This window comes from Rousettus aegyptiacus, unplaced genomic scaffold, assembly GCF_014176215.1.
Source record: "Rousettus aegyptiacus isolate mRouAeg1 unplaced genomic scaffold, mRouAeg1.p scaffold_m13_p_7, whole genome shotgun sequence".
Classification (NCBI taxonomy): Eukaryota; Metazoa; Chordata; class Mammalia; order Chiroptera; family Pteropodidae; genus Rousettus; species Rousettus aegyptiacus.
Window position 1 is genome coordinate 713,599 of NW_023416310.1, and position 27,723 is coordinate 741,321.

A 27,723-nucleotide genomic window follows, 5' to 3' on the forward strand; every position below is an offset into this window, starting at 1 on the left:
TTTACCACTTGGAATTACACACACGTACGTGCACACACACACACTTCCTGTAACCAAACCCCTGCATTTGTGTGTGAACTAAACACCAGAACGCATTCTCAGTGCTGGCTGCATGTCACTGTGATGCTGACAGCCCCGCCACAGAACGTGACTCGGAACTGTTTTGTCTAGACGTCTGAGGAAAGTTCCCGCTGTCTGGCAGCAAGGCCCACCTGGCCACGGGACCACGAGAACAGCCTGTCCCCGCTGTGCGGCCACACGGCCCGTCCCGCCAGCCGGCCTCTGCAGGTCGGAGTCAAGCCCAAGCCCACAGTGCGAGACGCCAAACTGCTCACTCGCAGGCCCTCGTGCACCTGAGCCCACGCGCGCGGCCAGGAACATGAGCCCTGCGTGTGGCTGGCCCAGGCGCAGTGGCGATGGGAGGCCTCCGTGCCTGCGTCCCCCCGCCCGCCCCTCTGCGCAGGTGGGGACTTCCTGGCGCCAGCAGGTGCTCACGGCTTCCTAGGTCGTCGCTTGAAGCGGCCGGAGTTCGGGGAGAGGAGTGCCGGCGGCGCGGCGCTGCCCGCCCGCCGCCGAGGCCGAGGGGAATGCGAGCGCCTCGTCCCGCCGCGTGTGGGCAGCGCACCCCTCGCCTGCTTGGTGACCGAGCCCCGGAAGTGCGTCCTCGTCATATTCATTCGCACAGGACTAAAAGTGAGCTGTTCACTACCGGCAACGATGATGAGAGCGAGACATCTAAGTCACTGCCCCCAGCCTCCCCGGTGCCGTTGGCGCAAGCAGCAGCCGCCCCGAACGCTTTCTCCACATCTGTCCCACGTTCCTCCCGCCCGTGCTGCGCCCCGCGCCTCGGCCCCGGCGCCCCCCAAACCTACGCTCCGCCATCGCGCCTACGAGGTGTCATGGGGACCGGCGCTTCCTACCTCTGCAGACTCCCACGCGACTTGGGATGCTCTACCACAGCAGTTCCTAAGACGGGGTCCAAGGACGACGGGGCCCCTCGGGCCCTTTCGAGTGAGGTCACCCCCGCCCCCGTCCACGCACCGCCCGTGAGGCTGGATTACCCGCGCAGGTTCGAGCTGGGACAGGTCCCTGCCCGCAGTGACGCGATGCCCGCGACAACTTCGCCGTTCTACTAAGCAAGGCGTGAGAGCGACTTCCTAACTGTGAAACGGTGACTAGCTTTTGATTTTTCTTTCTTACGAAAATATGGTTCTCATAAAATGATATCACTTATATTAACACGTAGTAAGTTTTCAAATTGCTATTTTACAATAAATATGTAAATTTTAAGCAGAGTCTGTTTTAATTTCAACACGGTGGCCGCGGGCCTCAGAAGCAAGCAACGCGAGGCCTCTGAGTGTGAAGGGCGTAAAGGACACGTGGAACCGAAAGCCTGGGAACCGCAAGCCTGGGAACCGCCTCCCTAACGGCGGCTGCCTGCACCGCGCACTAGGCCCTGCGCCCGGGCCTGGGGCCTCGCCCGAGCTGCTCGCCGGCCCGGGGCGCGCACTCCACGCCTGCGTGGAGCCTCCCCGTGCGAGACGCTCGCGCCTGGCTCCGCTTCAGCCCCGCGGTCTCCTCTACTGGGGACGTCACTCTTCAATTTTTAAATTGTTTATTCTTTCCCTTCTCTTACAGGAGTAAAGTTTATTGAAGTCCGGGAGTCACCTGCCTTGTCCCCTGGTGTCTTCGCAGCACCCGCTGTGCAGGAGGCACTCGGAGAGGACACGACAAAACCCGCGCACAGGCGAACAAACGAGCGCGACGAGGGGCGGCCACACTTCCGAGCAGCGCCCCGCGGCGCCCGTTCGGAAGCCGCTTCGTCCAGATTCGTGTAGCTCACAGACCCCCTTTGCGTAAGAAGGCCGCGCCGCGCGCAGGGCACTTTTGGAAAACCCGAGAGGTAATGGGTGTTCCCTTCGGTGGTTCGGGACGGAGGGAGGAGGGGACCGAGAGAGCCTAAGAACCTTGCACATCTAGGATCCCTTTCAGGTGGCAGGTTGTAAAAATCGGGTCACAGGAAAGGGTAAAACCAGCAGGTCAGATCTGAGTTTGTCAAGTAAATACCATCTGCTTTTTGCTGGGATTAGAGACCCTGGGAAAATGTCAGAACATACCCCTTACGAAGAATACGTGCGATCCCTCTGCGGTATGCTCTTTAATCTAACTAAACAAACGGAGCGCCAACCCAGAGCTGCCGGCACTCAAGGGGACACATAGAGCAGGTCCCCGATGTGCTGCAGCTGGGAGACCCGCACTTCCTGGGGGAGAGGCCACTAGGTGGAGACAGAGTGCTGCTGGTGTGACCCGGGTGGAGGGAGCTGTGCGCCCCCATGTGGCGGTGGGGTCTGGGCCCGTGCCCCACGTGGCAGCGCGTCAGCAAGTGCAGTAAAATCAGGTGCACAAATACAGAGAAAGTGACGCCTTCTGATCACGTGGATGCAAGCGCACAGAAACGCACTGGGACTTTCACTTCTCAGGTTCCCTCTCGATTTCCACCGAATCCCCATTTCCCATCTCCCATCCTTTCGAGAGGAAGGTAGCATGGAAGAAGAATCTTTAGGACGTAGATTAGACCAGGTTTTGAGAAGTCACTTTTTCAGCAGCCACCAAAGATGGCACAGCACTAAGGCACAGCCTCCAGCACCGTCTCTTAATTCAGCCCCTAAATATCTACTGAGGTTCTTCTGTGGACCAAACAGCATACTTTATCCCTACAGATGAGATGCGTGACAAAGCCAGGCGCTCTCTGCCCGGAGGGAAGTCAGAGTCAGTTAGTTCCACTTGTACATAGTAGAAATCTGACTCTTTCTAGACACTTCGATACGGGGGGATGCTTCATGGTCTAGGAGCTAGAAGGCTTATCTTTAGACACCTTCTGCTGTATATTCTGCCATGATTTTCCCATAGATGTCAAATTTCTAAAATCGAAGGGTTGGCCTGAGTTATCATATTTTGGACTTTAAATATACCTCGGAGGAAATTAATTCAATGCAGATACACTTGGAGTATGATCTAGTTGGAAAATACATAATCTAAATTCACCCTACCCCCAACTCTATACTTTATACGGCAGTTGTAAGGTAACAAGCATATGGAAGGTTTTGAGGAAAATAACTCAAAATTCCAATTACGGCCTTTGCCTCCTTTTTCTTCATCCTTTTCACCGGTGTTACTTATTAGTCTTAAACCTCTTGGATGCACGCAGTACAGAGAGACGTCTATTGGCAGCGGCAGTGGGTGGACATCGTCACATACTTTACTTAATTTTGATTAAGGAGGCAGCTCTGTTTCCAGCGTCTTCTCAACTGCCGCATTGTTCACCTCTCTGCTCTGTCTCACTCGAGTCTGAATCTTAGCAGAGTACAAAGCCTTGTCTAGGAGTCTCCGTAGTTCTGCACTGTGAAGGAAGGGCTGTCCTTTGCTACGGGGGCCCAAGATCTGGGGAGGGTAACCCTGCTGCAGTCCAGGACCACAGCAGAGTCAGCAGTCTGCCTGCAGCGGGGCCCCTCGCTGGGGAAGCTAAGTGCAGTCGGCACGGGAACCCACAAGCCAACATTCAGACTCTGTTAACACCAACGTGCTTGCGAGTCCTGACACTCTGAAGTTAGAGCCACCCGCTCCGCACTTGGGAACACGCGCTCTGCCCACTACCTTCAGGCGCAGGAGTCGGTGTCTGGGTTAGAAAACCATTTTGTCTCTCTGGACTTTGACGATGAAGGCAATGTCTCTGCCAGGAAGATTTGCTGATTAAGAATCAGGAAAATGTTTAAATGTTTGAAAACACGGTGAAATAATGCACCCGGGTGTCAGGGTGCATTATCGCTGCACTGGTCCGTCATAGCTGAAATATTCTGGTCTTTTAACTTTATTAAGTGAGGTAACCACACACGGTCTGCTCCCCAGACTTCTATCTGCGATGCTGCGGGACATGCTACCAGTCCATTTTGGGTTTGGAACATCCGCCACCCAGTCTATGATCTAACCTTAGGTGTGCTATCGATATCTGGCAAGTTCTAAGAACAGACAAAAGAGTAAGAATTGAAAACGATCAATCACCAGTCTGCTGCTGGCACATCATCAAATTCTGGGGTGGCGCCAGGCGTGGGGCGCGAAGCAGGGCGGGGGAAGCGGCCCGGCCTGCGGGGGGCTAAGAGACCCGCGGGGGACGCCGCGCCCTCCGGGTCGCCGCTGAGCTAGCAGAAGCCCTCAGGGCACGGAGCAGTCCAGAGTGATGACTCAAAGTAAAAGACCTTACTTAGTGTCGTCTGTGTAGAAAATGATTTTGAATAAAAACGCTCTGCGTGTGCAAGAGAACGCTCGGAGAAAAGGGGTGAAGAGCAGAAGCGAGTTTCGAAGAATTAAGACTAAGAATTTTCCAAAGTGATGAAAGGCAGCAACCCACAAGTTGAAGAAACATTAAGAATCCTAAATGAGATAAATATAAAGAAAAGCACATCAGGGCGCATCATAGTGAAACTGCAGGAAACGAGGTACCCCCAAAATCCTTTCAAATCGCCAGCAGTTACTGACAGCTAACTTCTCAAAAGAAATAACTGAATTCAAAAGACAATGGAATTCTATAGTAAAATGCCTAAAGACAGTAATTGCAATCTTGTGAAAAATCCAAAAATGAAAGTGATGAAAAATATTTTAAGACAAAAAAAAATTTTTTTTTAAATTGTATATCCATATCAAGGAAAATACTAAAAGATTTATTCTGAAGGAAAATGATCTGGTTATATCGCAGAAATGCATGAAGAAACAAAGATCAACCAAATTGTAAAGATGGATAAATCCAGTCATTGACTACATAAAATAACAATAATATCTTACAGAATGATTATAAGAAAATAATTATGCTATTTTAATATATATGTATATGATAGATACATTACTTTTCCTACAATAACACATAAACTAGAGGTATATCAATGGAGTTAAAGCATTAGTAAGGTCACTGAATTTTTAAAAATTAGAAAAATACTTGATATTAAATTTTAATAACTGAAGAATGCATGCTGTAATTTCAGAGTAACCAATAAAGAGTAGTTAAAGTAAGTATAACTAATAAACTAATAGAGATAAAAAGAAACAACATAAAATACCGAATCCAAATAAATGTAAGAAGAAAGTCATTGAACAGGCGAATAAACAGAAAACGATAGTAAACTGGAGGATGTACTGCATTAATACTCACATGAAAGTACTGAACGGGCCCATTAATGGTGAGAGATGATCAGCCTGCTCTAAAAACAAAACCTGACTCCCTGCTGCTTTCAAAAGCCCACCTTAAACATAAGGGCACAAGGAAGTTGAAAATAAAAGAATGAAGAAACAGTGTAAATGACTACCGAAACAATCTCCTACAGAATTTTTAAAAACAGTGACACTTAGGCCTAACTTTCCCTGTCATGATTATTTAATCTTGCCTAGGACACAGGTCAATGCAGTATCACAACTGTGGGCGGTGGCACCGCTGGACAGTTACACGTAAGAAACAGTGACCCACCTGAATTGTTATCTAACTGATGAGGAAACTGAGGCCAGAAAAGACAACAACATCATATTCCTTTCAATTATATTCACTCAATACTTAAGGGATTACTGCTATGAACTAAATGATGAATAAGTTAAGTTTCCTTAATGGACAATTTTTAAAATCTTGTGTATGTGTATAGAAATAACTACAAAACAAGACACAAAAGGAAAAGACCTTACAAAAGAAACAAGATAGAATACTCTCAATTAGAGGTATGCTAGCCATACTTTAATAAAAGTCTTAAGAAAATGCTACCAGTTAGAGAAGTGGAGGGACTGGTCACGGAAGAGGGCTCCGTTTAGTCTGCACAGAACCAGGATTTTCAGACCCGGATCACAAAGAAGCAGGCGGGCTTGTGAAGGTCGGGCAGGTGGGCGGAGGCGGTCATGACGGGACTTGCGCCCCGCGCCCTGAACGGCAGAGTCGTTGCCCTCTGCTCTGCGAAGCAGAGATCCTTTTTGCGATAAGAAATTCTGAAATGCTGATGTCTCAAGGCAGCAGAGTGTCTAGGAAAACTGTGCCTGAACGCGGACCGCGGAGCAGACACGGCCAGCCCCGGGCCTCTCCCCGCGGCCGCACGGCGCCCGACACGGACAGCGAGCGCCAGACCTGGTCTGCGCGTGGCCGCAGCTCGAGTGAAGCCTGGCACACTAGGCCCGTCCGGGCGTATCTCCAGCACACACGTGGCCCTCAGTCACCTGACCCATCCACTGTGTCAACGGAGGGTGGTGAAACCACGTGACAGAAAGAGCGCAGGACCCAGAGCGCCCGGAATGACTGTGAGGCCTCACTCCGCCCGCCCAGTGACTCAAGTGACTTGAGTAGGAAACACACTTAGCGAGCGACACTATGGGACTGTGCACCCGGCAGCTGGCCGCCTCCAGCCGTGCCCCGTCTCGCTCACCCAGCTGTTTCCTGCGCGCCTGGCCCCGCCCACCTCTTCCTAGAGCGCCTGCTCCCCTTTCCCCTGGGACGCGCCGCGCTTCCCCCCACTCCACGCCAGGCTGCGCCAGGCCTTCGGGAGAACCCTTCAAATAAAATGGGGTGCAGAGTGCTCGCTCTCACCCCAGACTTCATTACCTTTGGGGCCGTTGCTCCTCCCAGTAGGCCCGTGCCGACGGGGTGCACGGGGGCAGGCCGAGCCTTCCAGGGCTCCTCCAACTGCGGCCGGGACTGACAAGGGCGAGCTGGTCCTTGGCACAAACCTGGCCCAGTGCCACTGTCATTCAATCGTGCTGGGGCCACGCAGTGAAAGCCACGGGTGCGGGGACAGAGGGCTTAGTCCCCGCCTGCACTGTGCAGGTGACAGCCCCAGGAGCATGGACCTGTTCCCTCAGAATCGTGAGTTTTGAAGAGGTAAACACAGCACACTGGAATTTAACCAGCAGGCTATGACAGGCTGGCACTCTGCATGAATACCCCGACCGGCCATGAGTGACCTCAAGTCAGTATTTCATATAAATACCTGATAGGTTGTCATCCCAACTACTGAAGTGGAAAAAGAAATCAAAATTCTGGAAACACCTAACTTAGAAACAGACAAGGCAGGAGCGCGCAGGGAAATCACGCGGCGGCAGCAGATGCGCCCTGACGACGGCGCGTGCCCACGAGCACCGGACGCCGTTCCCCAAAAGCAGGTGGCCGTCACTGCGCCAGGACAGGCTTCAACTAGGTCTGCACTCCCGACGGTCCAGCAGTGTCCAACCCGAGTGCGATCTGGCCTGACGTCCGATAATCTCTTATATTTGCCACTCATAGCTAGTTTTAAAAAAATTTAAGCGCTTTTAACTTTAATACTTTCAGTGGTATTTTAAGCCAAAGTCCTTTTCTGTAGTTTAGCACAAATGACAAATTAACTTTTAAGTTTTGAAAATACTAAAACCTTCCAAACCATCTTTTGGAGCCCTATATTTAATGACATTTAGTCATTACTACAGAAGCGAAATTTAGAGCTTGTGATTGAAGGCAAACAGCTGAAGGAAGCAAAAAGCAGAAATATTATACACAATAATTGTTTTCTGGTTTTAAAATTGTATTTTATTTCTTCCTTCCTATGTGCAATTTAGGCAAAGCTTAACCTGCCTCTTTGATTCTAGTAAGATACAGGTTATTAATGTCCCCATTAATCCATCATGTCTGTTTTTCTTTTTTTTAAAAAAAAAGGACGTGGCACGACCGTGGATGACGTATGTGATGCTGCATGCGCCACCCCGAAGGGAGAACGCGAACTGGGTGGCGCTCGCCCTCGGATCTCCCGTTCCCTGCGTGAGGCGCGGCCCACTTCACACCCCGCGGCCCTGCGCGTCATGCCGAAGCCCCTCAGCCCAGGCCTGTGACGCGCTTCTCCGGCCAATGACAGGAGCCGAGCTTCCGCGTCGGGTGACCGACCCCCCTCAGTGCCGCTGGGGCTTCTCTCTAGAGCGCATTTCCAGTGCTGTACCTCCACGCCCCCAGGTCACGTCCAAGGTCTTTAGACAGCTAACCAAGGCCCTTCGATTTGCTCCTTGCCAGCGCTGCCGGGAGCAGCTCCTCTGTTCTCACCTGCCTTTTTATATTATGACAACATCACAGTCCTTACAACTTCCAAAACACACTAAGCTGCGTCATGTCTTCACGTCTGTGAGCATCTATTTTCACTTCCGGCTCGCTCCTTACTTTTCTTGCTGTTTACCTGATGAAGTCTTAGTCATCTTTACAATCCAGCTGTCTTGGCAGCTCTTTGATCTAGGAGAGGAGCCGTGGCTTGGTCGGCCCTCCAGCCCCCTTCCGCGTCCTGTCCTGAGTGTACTTATATGTCTGTTCTGTACCTGGGCCGTGAGCAACTCCAGGGCAGGGCCTGAGTCTTACGGATCTTTCTGTCCTCATCAATGTCTGGAACGTTGCAGGTTCTCAAAAATCAAACCGAAACATTGCGACACAGTAAGAGAGAGAGGAGACCATTACTCGGTTTGCCCCTCAGTGCAGACGAACTGCAGTGTCTCCTCCCTGAACTTCGCCCTCCATAAAGCCACTAAACGCACGTGCTGTCGGTGCTCGTTATTTGCAGATTCCACAACCGCGAACCGGCTGGCTCGCTGAAGTTCGCTTTTAACCCCAAACCCGGCACGCGCTAGTCACTCGTGGGCAGGCACAGAGAGGCAGAAAGTTTGAGTCACTTGAAATCCACGGTCCCAGCCGAGGTTGAATAAGGCGACACTCCGCCTTCCTGTTTCAGCCCTCGTGCTGCAAATGTGTCCTTTCTACAGTCTAGTTACTGCCAAATTTTCCACAGTTTTGTGCTTGTTTAAAATGTCCTCTGTCTAAGATGTTCCCAAGCATAATGCAGAATGCCGTCGCGTGCTCAGACGTGGAGGAGACCGTGACGCGCCTAGGCTGCACTCAGAACAACTTTTAGTGCTGCTGGCTGTGAACTCGATGTTAATGAATCCATGATATATACCAAATAAGTTGTCTTTCAATAGAAAACAAAAACAAGGTTATATATTGATCAGTTGATGAAAATGCTGACCAGAAACTCGCGTGATCTCAACTTCGGATTTCCCCTAGAACAGTGGTTCAGAATTTGCCGAGTGCTCACGAAGACAAACGTGAGTTCAAAACACTGGTTATGAAGATGCTCAACGAATTTAGGGGATGAGTAGAACTCAGTGAGAACTTAAACAAAGACAGAAAGCATAAAAATGGAGGTGGAAAACCTAAGAAAGAACCGCTCAGACACGCAGACTGCAGCGACCGACATGAAGAAAGACCGCCTTAGGAGGATCGACGGATTAGATGGAGAGGACTGAATCAGCACGGCGGGAAACACCCGATCAGAACGGCAACAAGAGAAAAGAACCCGAAACAATGAGGACAGTTTGAGGGGCCTCCAGAGGGAGGACATTCGCATCATAGGGGTACCAGAAAGAGAAGAGAGACAGCAAAGGATTGAAAACCTATTTGAAGAAATAACAACAGAAAAGTGCCCTAACCCGGTGAAGGAAGTGCAGAGAGAACTAAACAAGATGAACCCAAAGAGGCCCCCACCAAGACACAGCATAATTAAAACGCCGAAGGGTAAAGACAAAGACTCCTAAAAGCAGCACGATAAAGGCAGTTACCTTCAGGGGAGCCTCCTGAGACTGTCAGCTGATTTCTCAACAGAAACTTCGCAGGCCAGAAGGGACTGGCATGAAATAATCCAAGTGATGAAAATTAAGAGCCTACAACCAAGATTGCTCTATCCAGCAAAGCTATCATTTAGAATCAAAGGACAGATAAAGAGCTTCCCAGACAAGAAAAAGCAAAAGGAGCTCATCACCATCAAGCCAGTATTACAGTAAATGTTGGAGGGACTTCAGAAGAAGGAGGAAAAAAAGATAAAAAATATAAAGAATAAAATAGTAAAAAACACATATCAATAATTACTTTAAATATAAATGTATTGAATGCTCCAATCAAAAAATAAGGTGGATAAATGGATAAGAAAACAAGGCCCTTACCTATACCACCTATAAGAGACTCATCTCAGATCAAAAGACATACACAGACTGAAAGTAAAAGGATGAAAAAGGATGTTTCATGAAAATGGAAACAAACACAAAAATACAGGGTAGCAAAACTTAAGCAGAATAGATTTTAAAGCAAAGACTACAACACGAGACAAAGAAGGCTCGGCAATCCCACTCCTGGGGATTTCTCTGCAGGAACTCAAAACACTACTGCAAAAGGAAATGAGAATCCATATACTCACTGCGGCATTATTTACAGTAGCCACGATGTGGCGGGAACCCGGGTGCCCATCCGTGGAAGAATAAACAAAGACCAGGTGGTGCATACGTGCCATGGAATATTACTTGGCCACGAAAAAGAAAGAAACTTTGCCCCCTGCAACAACACGAATGGAAGCAGAGGGTATTGTGCTGAGTGGAGTAAGTCAGACAGGGAAAGACAAATGTCACATGATTTCACTTATGCATGGAATCTAAGGAAGAAAACAAAACAGAAACAAACTCATAGTTGAAGAGAACATTTGGGTGGTTACCAGATGGGAGGGGTGTTAGAAGAGCGGAGAGAGAGAGAAGGTTAAGCAGTATAAGTTGGTAGTTACAAAATGGTCAGGGGAATGTAAAGTACAACACAGGGAATACGTCACTGACATTTAATAATTCTGTATGGTGTCAGATGGGGCCTAGATTTATTGGGATGATCACTTTGTAAATTATAGAAATGTCTAATATTGGTGTTGTATACCTGAAGCTAATATAATACCATATGCCAACTATAATTTAAAATCTAAAAAATTATGAAAAAATTAAATTTAAAAATACTTAAAGTCTATAAATATTACCATTTCCTTCTTTTGAAATGTATTAAGAATATTTTTTAAAGTGAGAGAAATTTCTTCAAATATAACTTACTGTTTTTTAAAATCTTACCTGACACTTTCTGATAGAGCAATTTCAGGCTCTGTTTCTCAGTTCAATTTATATTGATACATGCTTTTAAGACCTGTCAGAGATGAAAAGATGCCTCACAAAGGGACATTCATCTAAAATGGAAGAAGACTAAGTTCCACACTGGCTACTGTAGATAAATTGTGATACTTATTTTTTAATTACATATAGAGGGTATGCCAAGATTTTTACTGAAATTCAGCTAATCAATTTCCATGGATCCCAAATGCCATAAGTAGTTGCATACACGCATACACACACACACACACACACACACACACACATGCACACACACGTACATGGATTCAAAACCTACTGAAATGATTTCTGGTGAAAGTCTTTTAAACTGTTTAAGCTTTTTTGTTTCCAAACTTTTTAAGTGAATAAATCTGAGAATTTAAATAAGTTTCAAATACCATTTATAACAAAATCTAAAAATTGTGTAATAATGACAAGATTCTAAGCATCCATTTTCAAAACACTCTCTCCATAGTACAAGTTTCTTTTTAAAGAGATTCTCGCTAATTATTATACCATCATCTTTACTTTCAAACAAGACTAAATGTATTTATTTTTCCAAAAATATCTGTTGGCACCACACTTCTTTAGCCGCTGTCCTCATCCATAAATAACATATTTCATGCATGTGTCTTTCTGTAAACAATTTGGTTCGTTGTTAAGGCCAACGACCCTTTTAGACCTTGCTAGGAAATCAGGCAGACAGCTTTGTGGTACAAACGCATTTCACAGTAGTGTCCCATTTCACCACAAAGTACTAGAAAGTACTGCAATCTAATTTATACGCTCGTTTACTGAGGCCCTCACAGACTGCAATGTGGAGCAAAATGCCGAAAGCCAACAGCAGCTTGAGTTCCCCAATGTCAAGTCCCTGCACTGCGGACTGCTCACTCAGCTGCAGGTTGCCATGATGACACTCTGACGTCATCGTGAGTGACAACTGCAAAAGTCAAGGGAGCCTATACCATCTACATGTTTTGTACTGGGAAAACCTAATGTAGTTATGGATTTTAATACAAATAAGATCAAATACTTTTTTATGAATCCCCTGAAAGACGGCAGTCCCCTCGCACACGGATTCCCACACACTGTTCACAGCTCCCCAAGATGCGCTCTATGGCTGAATCGGACACTTATCTTTTCCCTTCTCACATTTAACCACCGTCCCCATCATCTACAACTAGTCTCAATAGTTAAAATTTCTCTACAAGAAGTATCATTGGTTAAATAAAGCATCAGCATCCTTCCTGTCTCCTGAACAAACCCTTACTGAGTGCCCTCTGCACCCACATGCTGTGCGATGAATCTGTGGGCATGGCTGCCCACTCCCCTCCCCGCAGTCAGTAAACCCCTGGGAAGGGCACTGAGCTGTCAACCATGGGATGTCCTGCCTCCCAATGGGAGTCATCTCTCACAATCAGGGCTGAGTTTGCGCCTTTCTGGATCCAGACAAGCAAAAATGACAACCGATGTGAGTATGAGGACAGGCGAAGCTGATCGCCAACCAGCGGCCCCTCTACATCCTCCTACCTTGACAAGGGTCTTTAGTGGGTTATCCATAGGTACATTTTCACTATTAAATATAATTTAAAAAGAAAATAATTTAAGCACACTGTAATATTTGGGAGTTGAATCAGTCACAAATAAAATCAGATTTGTAAACTTCACAACTCTTTTTACAAACTATCCAATATTCTGTTGTCTTAATCATGAAAATCCAATTCCTGATTGGTCCATAGCAACAGGTGGCGTTAAGCATTTCTAAAATTAGCTGATTTGTTAGATTACAGAGAATTTTTAACTTTTAAATTATTTCCACCACATGCTCAATCATTTGCTTTCATATTTTTTACAGACTTTGTAGGCCAATTTTGGTCTTTACATAATTGGATTCAAAAAGATACCTAGGAGTTCAAAGACTAGAAGTCAATTATGCAGTTAGCCTTCAGATGGGAAAGTTATCCACCAGCATATTTTATTTCAATTTCATTTTGGAATGTTTTAAGATTTTTCTTCTAAACATAAAAAAAGAAAGAAAGAAAGAAAGAAAGGAAGGAAGGAAGGAAGGAAGGAAGGAAGGAAGGAAGGAAGGAAGGAAGGAAGGAAGGAAGAAAGAAAGAAAAAGTTTTTAAGCGAAAGTTTGGCAAATACAAGGGGCTATGCGTGAAAACGAACTCACAGTTCACACCATCCCGCCACCGACCTGCTCTGAGCAGGTCGCTAAGGAAGGCTCGGGCCACGCTGGCCGAACTCGGCGAGCGTGTCGCTTCTGCTTTGTCGATAGCTGTGGTGTGTCTGTGGTGTGATGTTCTCGTAAGATGGCTTTCGGGAAGTGGCTCATCTAAGCATGCCAGTGGAAAGAAAAAATAATGAATGGGGACAAGTCACTTAAGGAGAATGAGCCAGTTTGAGTTCATAGACCAATTTCCAGTGAGTCTTCTGTCAATCTGTACGTGAACTGGACCTCCGGGCCCCGCTGTAAGGAAACTCTCTGTGAAGAGCGTCTCCCTCCCTGCCCATCTGAGAGCCCACCGTGCTCGGCCTTATTTAACAAGAGAAGGGCGTGACAGCAACAGATGGCAGCCCTGAAAAGGAGTCAGCTGAGATTTTCGAATGGACAGCAAAGGACAGAGGTCGGTAGGATCAGTGTCCACTGTGCCGAGTTAATATCCCCGAAGAGATGGGAGAGAGAACTGCGCGGCTACGACACGACTCTCCTCTGATTTTAAATGTGTGCAGATGAGAAGGAAACGGGCGGCTTCGGCCTCATCCTGTTCCTGCCACATCTGCTCTTCCATTAGGAAAATAAGTAAGGGGCTTTTGAGATCCTCGCAAGCACGGCCGGTCCCGCACGTGCCTGGCCCGGCAGTCGCACGGGGCCCACGCGTACGGGGCCCACGTTTGGCTGAGGTTCTGCTGTTGCCATCTTGACAGTCTGAGGGACGTCCGAGCAAGAGGCCCTGCGTTTCCGCTCTGCCCCGGGCCCCAAAGATTCTGGAGCTGGCCCTGGCTCAGGCCACCGTCTTCAGCGACGGCACCTTTTCCGATTTGGTTAAAAGGTGTCTTCTCAGTCCCCCTGCCTCATGCCCGATCTCCTCCCCAGCTCCTGAGCTGCGTCAGCCCCAGGAAGGTAGGAGTCTGTTCCTGCCCTCGCCTGCCCTAACCCCCCGGGCCGATTGGCTGCCACGTCCTCTGTAGTTCACCTGGACAATGGGCGGCCATCAACCATGAAAGGGTCATAGTCGCCCTCCCGCCCTCGCTGCCAGAGCCCGAGTCCTAGGAAGGTGTGGGCATCGGGGTCTCCACCTTGGGAAGAGCAACACAATGCGTGCCCCAACTGCACACTGCTATCCAGTGCACCGCTCCCCCGTTTCTGCGCTCCAAGCCACCGGCACGACCCTGGGCCGTGGCTGTCACTTCCGCTCGGGACGCCTGCGCTCCCTGACCCCAGCTCTTTCCTCCAGTCACTTTCCACGGGTCAAGCAGATGTCATTCAAAGAGAATCTCATTCTACACCGCCCTTCCCCCCAGAACGCCAAGAAGCGGACCCGTGGGAACTCAGAGGGAACAGCCGCACCGCTCGGGAGGCAGGCGAGCTCCCGGGGGTGGCGGGGGGGGCCTCGGCCAGCGTCCCTGCTGCCGGGAAGTGCGGCAGCCCGGGGCAGTGACTGAGCTGGCGCTGCTGCTTCTCCCCGCCGCGCCTCTCCGCCGCACACACACGCGTGCACAGACATGCACACGACACGCGCAGGCGCATGCTTGTGCACACGCACAAATACACATACACATATACCATACACATACACATGTGCACACACATACACACAGACCGCACACGCACACATGCATACACTGTGTACCACATGTATACACCCGCACACACACATGTATATTGGACATACAGACATGTGCACATGCGTAGGCCACACGCGTATGCACACGTCACATCCATGTACACACACACACACACCGGCACCCGCTTCTCTCAGGACTCCTCTCAGCAGCAGGCAGCCCTCGGCGCCCACCTTGCTGCACCGGCACCGCCGCCCGGTCGGCGGAGCACTCGGTCCCCCCCGGAGCCCTTCGCGCTCAGGGCCGCCCTGCCCAAGTTCAGGGCCGGCCCCTCCCGCCCGGCAGCGCATGGCCACGGGGCCCGGCCGGGGCTCTCCTCTCTCGACTCGTTTTCCTGCTCCTCGCATCTGGCCTCGTGTCATTAAACGCCATCCCAATGGCCATGATACCCAGAAGTCTAACTCTGGACCGACACCTGCCTCTTCACCCAGACGCCCCACCTGACACCTCCACTCCATTACTGAATTTCGGCATCCACGATGGAACTCTCGTCTTCCCGCGGGCCTCCGCCTCCGACCAGCTGCCGGGCCAGCACGCGGTTTGCGGTAAGGAGCCCCCCACAGGACTGACACAGAGGTGGCCGACAAGCCGGCCTCCCACGGGAGCCTAAGAGGACTTCCCCTCCTCCCGGCCGCCAGCCAGCCCCGGCCCTGCTGCACGCAGGCGTGCCCGGGCGAGGGCGCTGGCCGGGCGGCCAGCACTGCCTGCCAAGGGCGCCCCAGGCCCCCTCCTTTGTGGTGCTGCTGTTTCGGCTAGGACAAAGACGCTTTCTTTTGGGGGACAGAATTTCGAATATATTCCATATCACTGTTAATTTAAAATTGGTCTAAATAAGTTGTAAATGATATTACCCATGAAGTTAAGATTCATGCATCCCATACTTTCTAAAAGGATATTTTCACTCGATTGCAAATATAGCTTTAATATTTTTCACTAACATACCTGCTCGGAAAAAATAATTGGAGAGGGAATTAACATTGGTTGACCATCCACCATTTGTTGGCCATCGCACCCTCGGACTCACACATGTGCTACTCGGTCCCTCCGACACTCTGAAAGGCACGCGCCATTACCGCCACCTCGTACTGGGAGGACGAGCACTGAGAAACATAACTGACTTGCCCAACGTCCCCCAACCTGTCAGGACCAGTAATCGCTCAGGCGCCAACACAAGGTGGTCGATGCTCACACCTGGCACATCCCTGTGCAAGGACTTGAGACCATCCAATCACTGATGAATGTCAAGGCGGGGGGCGCAGGTCTTGCACACACACTCAGCATCAGCTCTGATGCCTGAACGAAGCACGTCAGCCTAATGATTAGCTTAGGCGCGCAGCTCTGCAGAAGTCCATCACACGACACTCAAACGTCAACAGCGATACATAGTTAAAATTTGTGCAACAGGCTCATAATAATGATTTAAACAGAAACACAGTTACATTACCAATAAGTTAGATTTTCAACAGTCAAATGAAAAGAAACTGTTTCACCCAATGAATAGGATGTCTTGTCTAAGTGACACCAAGCACTTTTGTGCAGAACAAGGTGAGATGAAGATTTCTTGCCCAATTCACGGATGTTAAACTGGAAGGGAGCTTAGAGTATTTTTTTGCCAAACCTTCTCATTTTATAGGTAAAGTATTTATATAAATGCTTCGAGTTGGAAAAAATTTTTTAAATCTTTTAAAGCTAACAATATACCTTACAGTCTAGAAACGCATTCTATAAAACATTAAAATAGGCTCCATTTATATAATTTACTTTAGCATAAAAAAGGTTTCAACCTTAATATCACATAGATATGTCATAAATATATCATGTCATCTTCCCCTAAATACCTTAAAATTTACAAAAATCTAGTGGAATTTTAGTCCTTTCTTTTAAAGGTAACAGGTATGAACTGAATATTTATTCAGCCAACACCAGAAAGCTGTGCTGGTTCTTTGCACATATTAACTATGTAATTCAAAAAAATTATAGGACAAATGCAAGCTAATAACAAGGGCTGTAAGCAGTGCAGAAGGACATAGGGTAAAATACAAAATCTTCCCAAACACCCTGCGAGGCTCCTCCCTGCCCACCCTCTGCAGCGAGCAGCTTGCCGGGAACTCAGCTAGATACGGTCTCTGCCTCCGCGCAACAGCTCCACGTGTCCACAGAGACACACGAATACATGTGTAGGTAGGTCTATGTGATATTCTGTATCTTTATTTCACATATCTAAGTATAGCTACATATTTAACATTACTGTATTTTCATACGAATGGACTCATATGACTCCATACGTTTGAAGCGAGTTCTTTATGCACATACCTACACAACATGGCATCTTTACAGATCCGCTTCAATCCTTTTTAAAAACTGCACCGCACCCCTTTACATACATGGGTCAGTACTTATTTGCCCTTCCCCTGTATCTGAACACTGCAGGGTTAGTTTCCATGGTCTCCGCATCACGTGTGTGGCATGTGGACACCCTGAGCCATGCGCGCGTTTCTACAGGATACGTTCCTGTCAGTGGAACCACCTGGTCAAAGGACGTCGCATCTGACATTTGGCTGACCCTGCCAAATTCATCAGTGAGAGGACTGCACGGACCTGCAGCCCCACAAGCAGGAACGGCCCACCCCAGATGCCAATTGCCCAGGGCTTGTGAACAACGCGGGTGACAGCACGAGGAGCTCCGACCGAGGGAGGCGCGCTCACCTCGGACAGGTGCAGAGATCGCAATTGCACCTGCAACGTCACTGAACCTTACAGCAGCCCAGCCAGCCAGGCCCACTGGCCGAATCCCCCATTCAGCTCGCCTGTGGGCGAAGTCGGCCTGCAGGGGGAGAATCAGAACCCAGACCCAGGCTCGCCAGCCTCTGTCTCCTCACTACGCACACACCTCGCTTAAACTCACTTAAACCAGCCGACAAACATGACTCGCGAGGTCCCAGGGAGAAAAGCAATTTGTTTTAAACTTCTTCCCATTGTTAAGCTGGGCATTCTACCCAACATTCTGCTTATTTTCATTTTTAACTGTTTATTTGCCTACCGTAGCTTGGACTTCATAAATTTCCGCTTTTCTCATTTAAATTCTATCCCGAACTCTGAGCTAACCTGTCAACAGGTGGCGCGTTATGACTCATCAGACAACCTTTCAGACGCTGAGCAGGGGTTTCTCAGCAAGAGAGATCAGGCAGCCAGCTCGTTTGATGATTGGACATCCTACTTAAAGAAGCAAGAGGGAAAGCGGCTGCCGGAGTTGTCCGCGGTATAGGGGACACAGCTCAGAGTGTAGCAAACGGCCCCCAGGCCCAGCAGCGAGGTCTCGCGCGCCTCAGCGCCCTGGGACGCGGCCGCACGCTGCTGGCCTGGCCGGGACGAGCAGTGAGCTCCAGGCTGAGAACAGTCGTCAGCGCGCACCGGGTGCCACACATGCGCCTCCCTCCGCCTGTGCACTAACGGGCGCCCGCCGCACGCCGCACGTGGGCACAGGACCCCTGGTGCGTGAATATTTACGGGCCTTGCTAATGTCCAGTGCTGGGAACACTGGAAAACTCCCTGCCCGTCCACCTCCACCACGAGCCGAGTGCCTGAGAGGTGACATGCAACGGCGGAAGCCAGCTCCCGCCCCGGGTGCCGCGCTGCGGAAAGCCCCTTCCAGCAGCAGCAGCTGGGGCGCCAGTTCCGTGGGGCGCTGGGGCTCCACAGGCAGCAAGGCTGACCACGGACGGCGCCCCTGGCTCAGTCACGTAGTGAGGCTGCTCACTGTGCGGGAGGACCCACTGGAAGCACTTTTCTCTGACTTACCTTTGATCCTCAGCTCTTTGCATATGGTAATGAGCTGAGGGGCGGATAAAAGCGCCTGCACCCGCAGCACCAGCACGAGGGCCCTGCGCCTGCGCTGCCCGCCGCGGCCAGGAGACGCCTGGGCCCTGCCTGCCGCCTCCCCTGCCTTCCACACGCAGGGCCGTCCCAGGGTCGCGCCCGCCACCGGCCTGTGGAGGAAGTCACCAGTCCCCGCAGATGCAAGCGCACAGCAGAGGCGCTTCCGCCGACATCGCAGTGCAAAGCGGTGCCTCCACGGGGAGCCTGGCTCCCGCTCCCTGCCTTGTCCCTCGCCAGTCCCCAGACCAGGAAGCCGACGTGCGCCACACCGACGAGTGCGCCGCGGAACAGCCAAGCGGAGTGTTCGCCTCCGCGTGCGCGTCGCCTCCCGCCGCCGTCCGTCCGCCGACCCGGCCACCCACTCACCCTCCTCTTCCACCTCGGTCCCGCTCTGGCTCTACCATCTCTCTCCACCGATGTTCACCTATCCCGTTCTCTCTCTCTAACCATCGACCACCGACTAATTCAATAAACACTCACAGGCTGACTGAGACAACACCCAAGACGTCCCAGGTTCGTTGGGGAAAAACCATGAAGACGAAAACCACCCCTGACAAGCCGATTCGCAGCTCCGCACGGCTGCGCTCCGCGACCTCCGCCCATCACGCCCCTGGTCTCGCCTTGTTTTGCTCTGTAGCTTCCGGTTCGGTGGGATTATAACAGTGACCAGAGCGAGCCAGTGGTTACAGTGGTTCTTTTCAGGTTCACCAGGGACACCTGAACATCCTAAAACTCGATACCACAGAGCCACTCGCAACAGAGGACATCTTCATTCCACAGCTACAGAAAGACCGATTCTGCAAACGTCCCTAGGAAAGAGGCCACAGTGACAATGCACAATCCGATGTAACGACTGATCGACCGATGCTTTCGGGAAACGGCAGAGGAAGGGCGTGCGCCCGGGAGCGGGGGCTGCCGGCGGGGCTGCCGGCGCGCGGAAGGCGCGCGGGGTGAGGAAGGGGAGCAGAGGCGCTCAAAGGCAGGCAAGGCCACAGGCGAGGGACTTTACCGCCGGGGACAGCCCCGCCCTGACGTGGAGCACGGGCCACACTGGACTTACTGGGGCAAATACAGGAAGGGCCAGAGGCGCCAGCTCCTCACGCACCAAACGCCCTCCTGGGCTTCCGCGGCCATGGGCTTGACTTCCTGAGTCAGCGCTCCGTGGAGAAGGAGGCGCTCAAGCCAGAGACGGTGCCTCCGCCCCCTCATTAATCTCTCGGTCCACGCAGGTGTGGCTGTGGGACGGGTGTGACAGCCACTCCTTGGGCTCGCCACGAGGGCGCTCTGCGGCGGAGCACCGACATGGGGACACCGGGCATGGCGTCTGCGCCAACGGCAGCTCTGCCGTGTCCTTACGAGGAAGGGAAACTCGCTCATTTCTTCACTTGCCTCACGACGAAATGACTTCCTGGGAGATATGACAGGCTGTAGGAATGATTGAGCTGCTTTATTTAAGTCTGAGGATAATTGTGTTTGAAACAGGAAGGCGGTCCCCGTAATGACAGAGAGGTGGCGCCCAGGGGCAGGCAGCTGTGGACTTGAGTTCTCGCTGCTGCCGACTCGCCGTGACCTTGCAGCTGTTAACTTCTCGAGGGTCTAGTCCCTGCTCTGTTTTCTCTGGCTGTACTCCCCCTAACCAACAGCCCCGCCTAAGCTGTATTTCCCATGCCTCCGGCCCCTCAGCGGCCTCTGGGAAATGGGGTAACAGCCTGCAGCTTGCGGAACCGCCACTCTGATGGGGCGGGACAGCGCTCAGAAAGCGTCTGGCCCAGTGCCTGGCTCACATGCGGCCCCTGCTAACCGTCACCTAGCCACTCCCCGAATGCAGTAGGTGTTCGATAAGCAGTTTTGAATGAATAAATGACTGATAATTTTAAAAAAGGCCTCACATTTCATGCTTGGAAATCCTGGAGAAACTGTTTTACAGAGTTGAGGGTTCCCAAGGTCATTTAATTAGCCGGGGACGGGGTTAGGGCTAGACAGACATTAATTGTAACTCCTGGTTCACTGTGCTTATTTTATCTTTGTAGTTGTTTATTTGACTTGAAACAAATGCTGAAAATGATGGCGAAGGCACTCAGACAGCAGCTGGGGGTGTGCACCCTTCCTCTGTTCTTGGATCACTTAAGAACTAAAACTCACCTGGGTGGGGGCATGGCAGCCATAAGAGCAGAGCCCCCACTCGCCCCCACCCCCGAGCTGCCGCGTCCCGGTCTCTAAGGAGACAGCTGACCTTCATCCTGTGTTTTGTGACTCGACCAGCAGAGGACAGGGAGGGCGGGGCATCGCAGAGACCCTGGACAAGCGTGTGAGAGCGGCTGCACTCCCTCGGGACTGGGTCAAGCCTGCTCGCCGCCGGGGTCTGCTTCCGATCTCTGAAAGGGGTGACAGCGGCGGTCCCCACTGAGACATTCTTTCGCCGGCCAGTGCGGGTTAGAAGCAAAGTGAACTCGTGAGCAGCACGTGGACACGAGCTCCTGTTTCTGGTTCAGAGCCGATATCCCAGCTCCCGCAGCCTCTGCACGCCAATGTAAGGGGGCACGGGACCCCGGCGAGAGCATGCGAGGCCCGTGCCTGTGTGCAGAGACAGAGGCCAGGAGGCGGCGAGAGGGTCCCTCAAACAGCACCTCAGGGAGAACGCTAGAGCGGGCTGGCAGACACACGGGGACGAATAATCCACCTCTGCGTTCGCTGAAGCGGCAACACACACTGACAATGGACAACACCGTCCCAGTTTAACGTTCGGGGAGTTAACGCGACGCAATTCAAATGAAGAAACTCAATGCGACGGAGACACAGCAAGTGTCTCCGAGCGCGAACACGATCACTCGCGGAGGCACCTGCTAGTCCGGCCAGAACATACTTCCCTGGCGCACCTGGAAGATACGCTCCCACCCCTCCTGGGAGCTGAGAATGTAAGCTCAGGCCCCATCTGACCTGGTTCCCACTCCCATCACGCCCCAAAGAATAATCCCCCTCGTCCCAGCGGCAATCGACAGCCTCGAGGGGATCACAGGCAGTTGGGTGATCAACTACTGTGGCGCTTTGCGATGGAGGGGGACGGGGGCCCCCAGCACCGCCCCTGCTCCCTCCCCTGGGGCCCTCTGCACTCAATCTGCTTTTCAACTCAGTTTTTATTCCTTTTTTCTTTTTTGCCATTCTTCTACCTTTCTCCTACTTTTTCCCTATTCTTCCTTATCACTCGCTCCACTGTTTACCTCGTTAGAGAAAACATAGATTTAGCTTATGACAAATTTCTTGAGTAAAACATTTCATTCCTTGCTCTAAAAGCTGGCTGTAATATAGAGCTGTAATTTAAATTAAAAAGTGTATATGCCTGTGGAAAAGATGGTCTAAATACCAAGATAGCAACAGTGGCTATTTCTCGAAGGAGAAATTCGGGGTGTTTTCTCTTTTTACCCCTTGTATATCGTTCCTCTGAAACTCTTAATAAATGTATTGTTTTCATAGCGATGAAAGATCTGTAGCTAAAGCCTCACGTACGTTTCTAAACAAAATCAGAAAACGGGGCATGCCTTCACCTCCGTGCGGCCCAGAACCAGTTACCGGAAGCGAGGTGCGGTGCCCTGACCTGACAGCTTCCCCTGCACTCCCTGCCCTCTCTGCCCTCCTGTCCCCCCTGGAGGCAGCGGGAGGCCAAGGTGGTTCCTCCCCCCACCTACAGCCTCCAGGGTGGATCTTTTGTTGCAGGCACCTCAGACCCCAGACTGAGAGGTAGAATATTCAGGAAGCCAGATGCGCATCTTTCTTGCATGACTCACTTTGTAATGGGACTGAGGGGAATCAAATTGTTTTTCTGGATTCTAGTGGGAGCAGCAAGCAGCGGTTAAGTCGGTTAAGTCGCTTTTGGCATCTGAATGTTACACTACACATCTCAGTATGTAAAACAGCTATGACTCTCAAGTTAGTTTCTAGTGAAAAAATGCTCACATCACAGAAAAACATCCACCCTAATTGGCAACCTTGTTAGCAGCTGTTTCAGCAAAAAGGCTACGCGCAAGATCCACAGTATCTACTGACAGACTCCATTTTTTCAATGACTAAATCTCAGACACACCCCAAAAGCTACTAAATACCGTCTCCACAATAAAATACTCACAGGATCTTAGAGCTTATAATTTCAAATGTTTCTATTTATGACGATGTGTGTTCAGTCCACAGGAAACATTCACAGAGGCCTCTATATCAAACTACATGCACATACTCTTAAGAAAAGCCACAATCTGAAAAAAACGCTGCCCTCACATCCCTGCCATCTTTGTCAGGAAGGGGCGGTTTTCCCAAAGGTCAATCCATGTGCTTCTGGTTTTTGCTTGTTTCCATTTGCAGAATTAAACGGCAAACAGGGGCAAGACTCTTGGCTGATGCGCACCAAAGGAGTAACAAGTGCCCATATAAGGGTGACTGACCATCGCCTCCCAGGGTGTTAGGGGCACAAACGTCTGCACGCCAGCACCCCCTATTCCTGCGGCAGCCACACAGCGGGCCGGACAGAGGCCCATATTCTAGAGAGCAAGTCATGACCCAAGTCCCCGCTGCTTGTTCCCCGGGAGAGGGACAGCTTGCACGGCCCAGTGTCCACACAGGACGACAGCCAGGCGGAGCTCTTTCTGCTTCTCAGGCCGTGGGCTCCCGGGACAGGATCAGCCCAGGGGGCAGGCTCGGCAAGGAGGAAATCAGTGACAGGGACACAGAGTGACCTCGTTAGACGTGCTCTTCAACAAGAAACAGTGCTCCTGTCTGGCAGCCGAGTGGGACTGCCCTCTGGCCCACCCGCGCCGGCCAGCACTGCGGGTTCTCCCTGCGAACGGAAGCCTCCAGCCACGTGGGTCGCCACACCGCCCCCCCCGAGGTCCGTGGTCCAACGGCGATCTGCAGGGGGACGACTTGCCCGGCACCACTGTGCAGGGCGCTGGACCCTCTCACTCACTCTGAGCGATACCCAGCGCACTCGACAGCCCGGGGCACCTGGTGGCTCTTCCACGGCCCGCGCTACCAGGTAACGACAAGGCAGGCTCTGTGCGCTGCCGTCAGGGGCAGGTATGCCCAATGGGAATGCTGCCAGCAGGGCGACCTGCGTTGCCAGCGCGACTGCACTCAGCCCGGACACCGGGGGAAGGGCCCGGGGGACAGAGCGCAGGCGAGAGCAGAGCTAGGCTGCGGGGGGGACCGTGAGCAGCGTTGAGCGCCCGCAACACGGCTCCCGCAGCCGACTCCACGGGGCCTTCTCCCGCCTCTGCCGGGTCCCAGGGGCACACCCGGCCAGCCCCGGGCTCTGGACCTGCTCCTGCCGACCTGACTGCCGCCCACACACCTCGAGCTTTGTGACAGCTCCAACCACCGCGGTTCTTCCTTCAGCAGAGGAGGGTGCATCAGTCACCAGGCTTCGAGGCGCGGCAGTGCTGACACCAGGAACCCGGGCCCTGGGGGCACATGGCCCCTTGCTGCTTCCACGGCTCGCAGCACTACGTCCCCCCAACGCTGGGCTCCCCCGCGGGGCGGGGCTGACCTGCAGGACGGAGCGCTTCCCAGCTAGGGGACACCCGAACGCTGCGACTCCTGTTGTGTCTCAGTTTCCCAAGTCACAGGGTTTCACAGTCATGTATAAAATAACGAATGTGAAGCCTTAATCCATGTCTGGGATGGCGCAAAAGCTTTAGCTGTTATAACTATCACAGTGATATCGAGAAGAAACCGCCGAGCAAACCACAAATACATTCACCACGTCCTCACAACCCCAGCTGTCACGCGTACACCTCCCACCTGCGATGCTTCAGAAACCAAATTCAGATTCGGGACGGCAAACACAGGAACACTGGGCACGCATTCGCGTAAGGCCGGCAGCCCATAGAGTCTAAAGATCCAGAGCAAAGCCCATAAAGATGAACCCTTTTAATTGATATTGTTTTATTTTATAAACTATCGATTTGTGGAGGGGATGTCAAATGGCATCACTTCATCTGAGTTGATGGACTTGGACATTTCACCAGTAAAAAACCCTGAAGCACTCAGAAGATGATAGAGACCTAATTAAATGCATCTAAAAAGCCTGCAAAAAGGAACAAGAAGAATTTAACTTTGAACTGTTGATGTCATCTAGAGCGAAGAAAACATCTTTTTAATTCATACCATGTCTTCAGAGGTGAAGCGCAGAGCAATGCCCCGCCCCCCAAAGCCGCTGGCGCCATGATCCCCACAGACTGCGAATTGTCGCCTTCATGGCATGTGATTAAGTGAAGGGTCTTGAGCTGGGAAGATTTTTCTGGGTTACCCAGAGGGGTCCAATGTCAACAGGGTCTTCACAGGAGAAGTGAGAAGGCAGGAAGGTCAGAGTCACAGTCAGGGCGCCGTGGGGAGATGCCGGCTGTGAGGACCGAGGAAGGGCCAGGAGCCCAGGAATGCAGACGCCTCCAGGAGCCAGAGAGGAGAGGCAGGAAATGCATTCTCCCCCGGGGCCTCTAGGAGGAGCCAGCCCTGAGGACAATGACTTCAGCCCAGAGAGACTCCTGTGGACTCTGACCTGCAGGCCTGTGAGGCGCGCAAACCTGCACTGCTCGCAGCGATGTAACTTCCAGCAGCTGCAGGACTCGAGGAGGAGGCCCGGCCTCTCGGTACCTGGTCTAGCCTCGCCCACCTGAGGGCACCCAGTTTATTTTTCTGTGACTTGAATTATTGAAGGAGAGCAAGGCAGAGGGAAGCCAATGACAATAAACTCAGCATGCTCCAGGAAATACAGCGACATCCCACAGGGGCGAAACATGCGCCAAGGGCCAGGATGCTGGGCGTCTGTGGGTCCGCGAGGCTTCCCGCCTGAGGAGGACACATGTCCTCCCGCGTCCGGATGCGCAGGGCGTTCCTGTCTCCCACTGGGGGCTGGTGTGGGTGGGCGCAGGGTCGTGGAAACGGGTGGGACGCCGAGACCGCCCGGCAGGGCCTGTCCCGTCACGGAGGGGACGAAGCGACTCCTCGGCTGGGGACGGGTTTCCAGCCTGGGTGAGAAGCTGCCTCCCCGTCCTCCCTTCCGGCCACTCTGGCACTGAACCAGAAAACTTAACTGTTTTCTAATTTTAAACAGTAGGTTTTCGATTATAAATAATGCTTTGATTAATATTTTCTTCAAATTTTTGGACTATACTTTTTTTTTGAAGTGGAGTCTTAAAAAGAATGACTGGGATAGATGCTTTGGGCCGGTCACTCAGACTGGCTTTGTAAAAGGCCATGCTGAGCGTGCAGTCCGCGTCAGAGTCCGCGGGCTTACCGGAGCCAGGTGGGTGTTCTAGTATTTTACTAAGTAAAATACTTTCCAGACTTTTAAATGTTTATACAGTACTTTTAATGCCATGAGAAAGGAATATACTATAAGATGAACCAGAAAAATCTATTAAATGTTTATATGTTAAATGCTATCTTCCCTAATAGTGAAATTAGAGATGATTTTGATTTTTCTAACTTCATTTTCTGTAATTTGCTTACAATGAGTCTATTCCTTTTGTCACCAAAAAGGTAATAATGTAAATTATTGTTATATTAATTTTTCACGTTAATTTACAATAATGTAAATTAATTTAAATAATAATTTAAATTATTTTTAAATGTGTCTAGATTTTTTTTTAAAAAGCAGACACGTATGTGAGGTGTCCCAGGCGTCACCCTCCCATGTGGCTGGCTGCTCGCTGCCCTTTCATCGGCTGCGCCCCCGGAAGCTCTTGCAGGGTGTCCTCCGCGGACACCTGCTCCACGACCGCATGGCGGAGGCCCGCACCACACCCCCAACCCCAGGAGCAGCCTGTCACAGGGCTGTGCCCATGATACTTCAGCCCCCACGCCACCAGACAACACCCGCACAAGGCGCGCACCCAGGAGCCCGTGAGGCACCGAAAGGAGCGAGTCAGGCGACCAGAGTGACTGCGCTGGCCTCACTGCTGGACGGACACTTCTACCACTAGGTCATCTCAGGCTACACGTGAACCGCTGATCCAATGATGACAGACACACCGCAAGGGTCTGAGAGCCAAAATACGCCCGTTTTCAAGAACGCCGTATTCTCACCGAAAATGTACCCGCGACTAATTCAAGAGCTCCTTTTGAGTATCTAATAAGGGCCAGGTAACTATGGGAACAGAAAAGAGCCATTTACTGTAACGGCGAACGTAGCAGGCACTCGATGACTGGCCCAGTTCCCCCGCTTTCGGCCACGGCGAATCCGAACTAAAACTCGGTCCTCGTCAGCGAACACGTCGTCCCGGTGTCGCGGGTGCGGCGGCTGGAAGGAGCACGGCCTCCCGGCCCCCACCATGCCTCGGGTCACCTGTCCGGCTTTCTCACGTGCTGTCTGCTCCCAGCGCCTCAGTCCTCGCCACCTCCGTCACCTCCCTCTGCCCCGAGCGCCCGCCCGCCGCTCCGATCCCAGCCCATGCTCCAGCTCCGAGCTTAGGAGCCACTTTCTCGGCCTCTTTGAACCCGGGCAATGCCTCGGCCACCAGGGGCCACCGGGGGCCACCACAGCCCTTGCTAATGAGTCCGCACTGCCCTGTGAGAACCGGCCCTTCACCCCCGGGGATCACCTGCATCCCCTGAATCCTGCAATCCTGGGGGCAGCGTGAACGCCTTGCAAACCACGAGGAACATTTTCATTTAAGTTTAAGAGTTTCATTTCTAAACCCTTAAACATAGGCGCACGTAGCACGGGGGCAGACGGGGTGGGAGGGAGAGGGGGAGGGCAGGGCTGCAGGCGGCACGGTCCCACCGGGGCGGTCCCCGTCCCTATCACGCCGCGGCGGCAGCGCCCTTTGTCCAGGCAAAGAAAAGCATCCCTCTTGCTCCTGCCTGTCCCCCTCGAGGGCTTCTGGGTGTGCTCCTTGGAGCACACTACTGCTTCCAAAATTCCTCCTCTCTTTTTTCCCTTCTACCTAAATCTTTCTGTGGCAGTCTGATATAGGTAGAGATATAGACCTATAGAGATAGGCAGAGATACACTAG

The 27,723-nt window shown here is 51.5% G+C and overlaps 1 protein-coding gene across 9 annotated transcripts in view; it reads right to left on the minus strand.

The window, feature by feature from the left end:
• Positions 1-27,723, minus strand: part of MYT1L (myelin transcription factor 1 like) — a 293,631-nt gene that overhangs the window by 200,908 nt on the left and 65,000 nt on the right. The gene's annotated exons all lie outside the window — the stretch shown is intronic.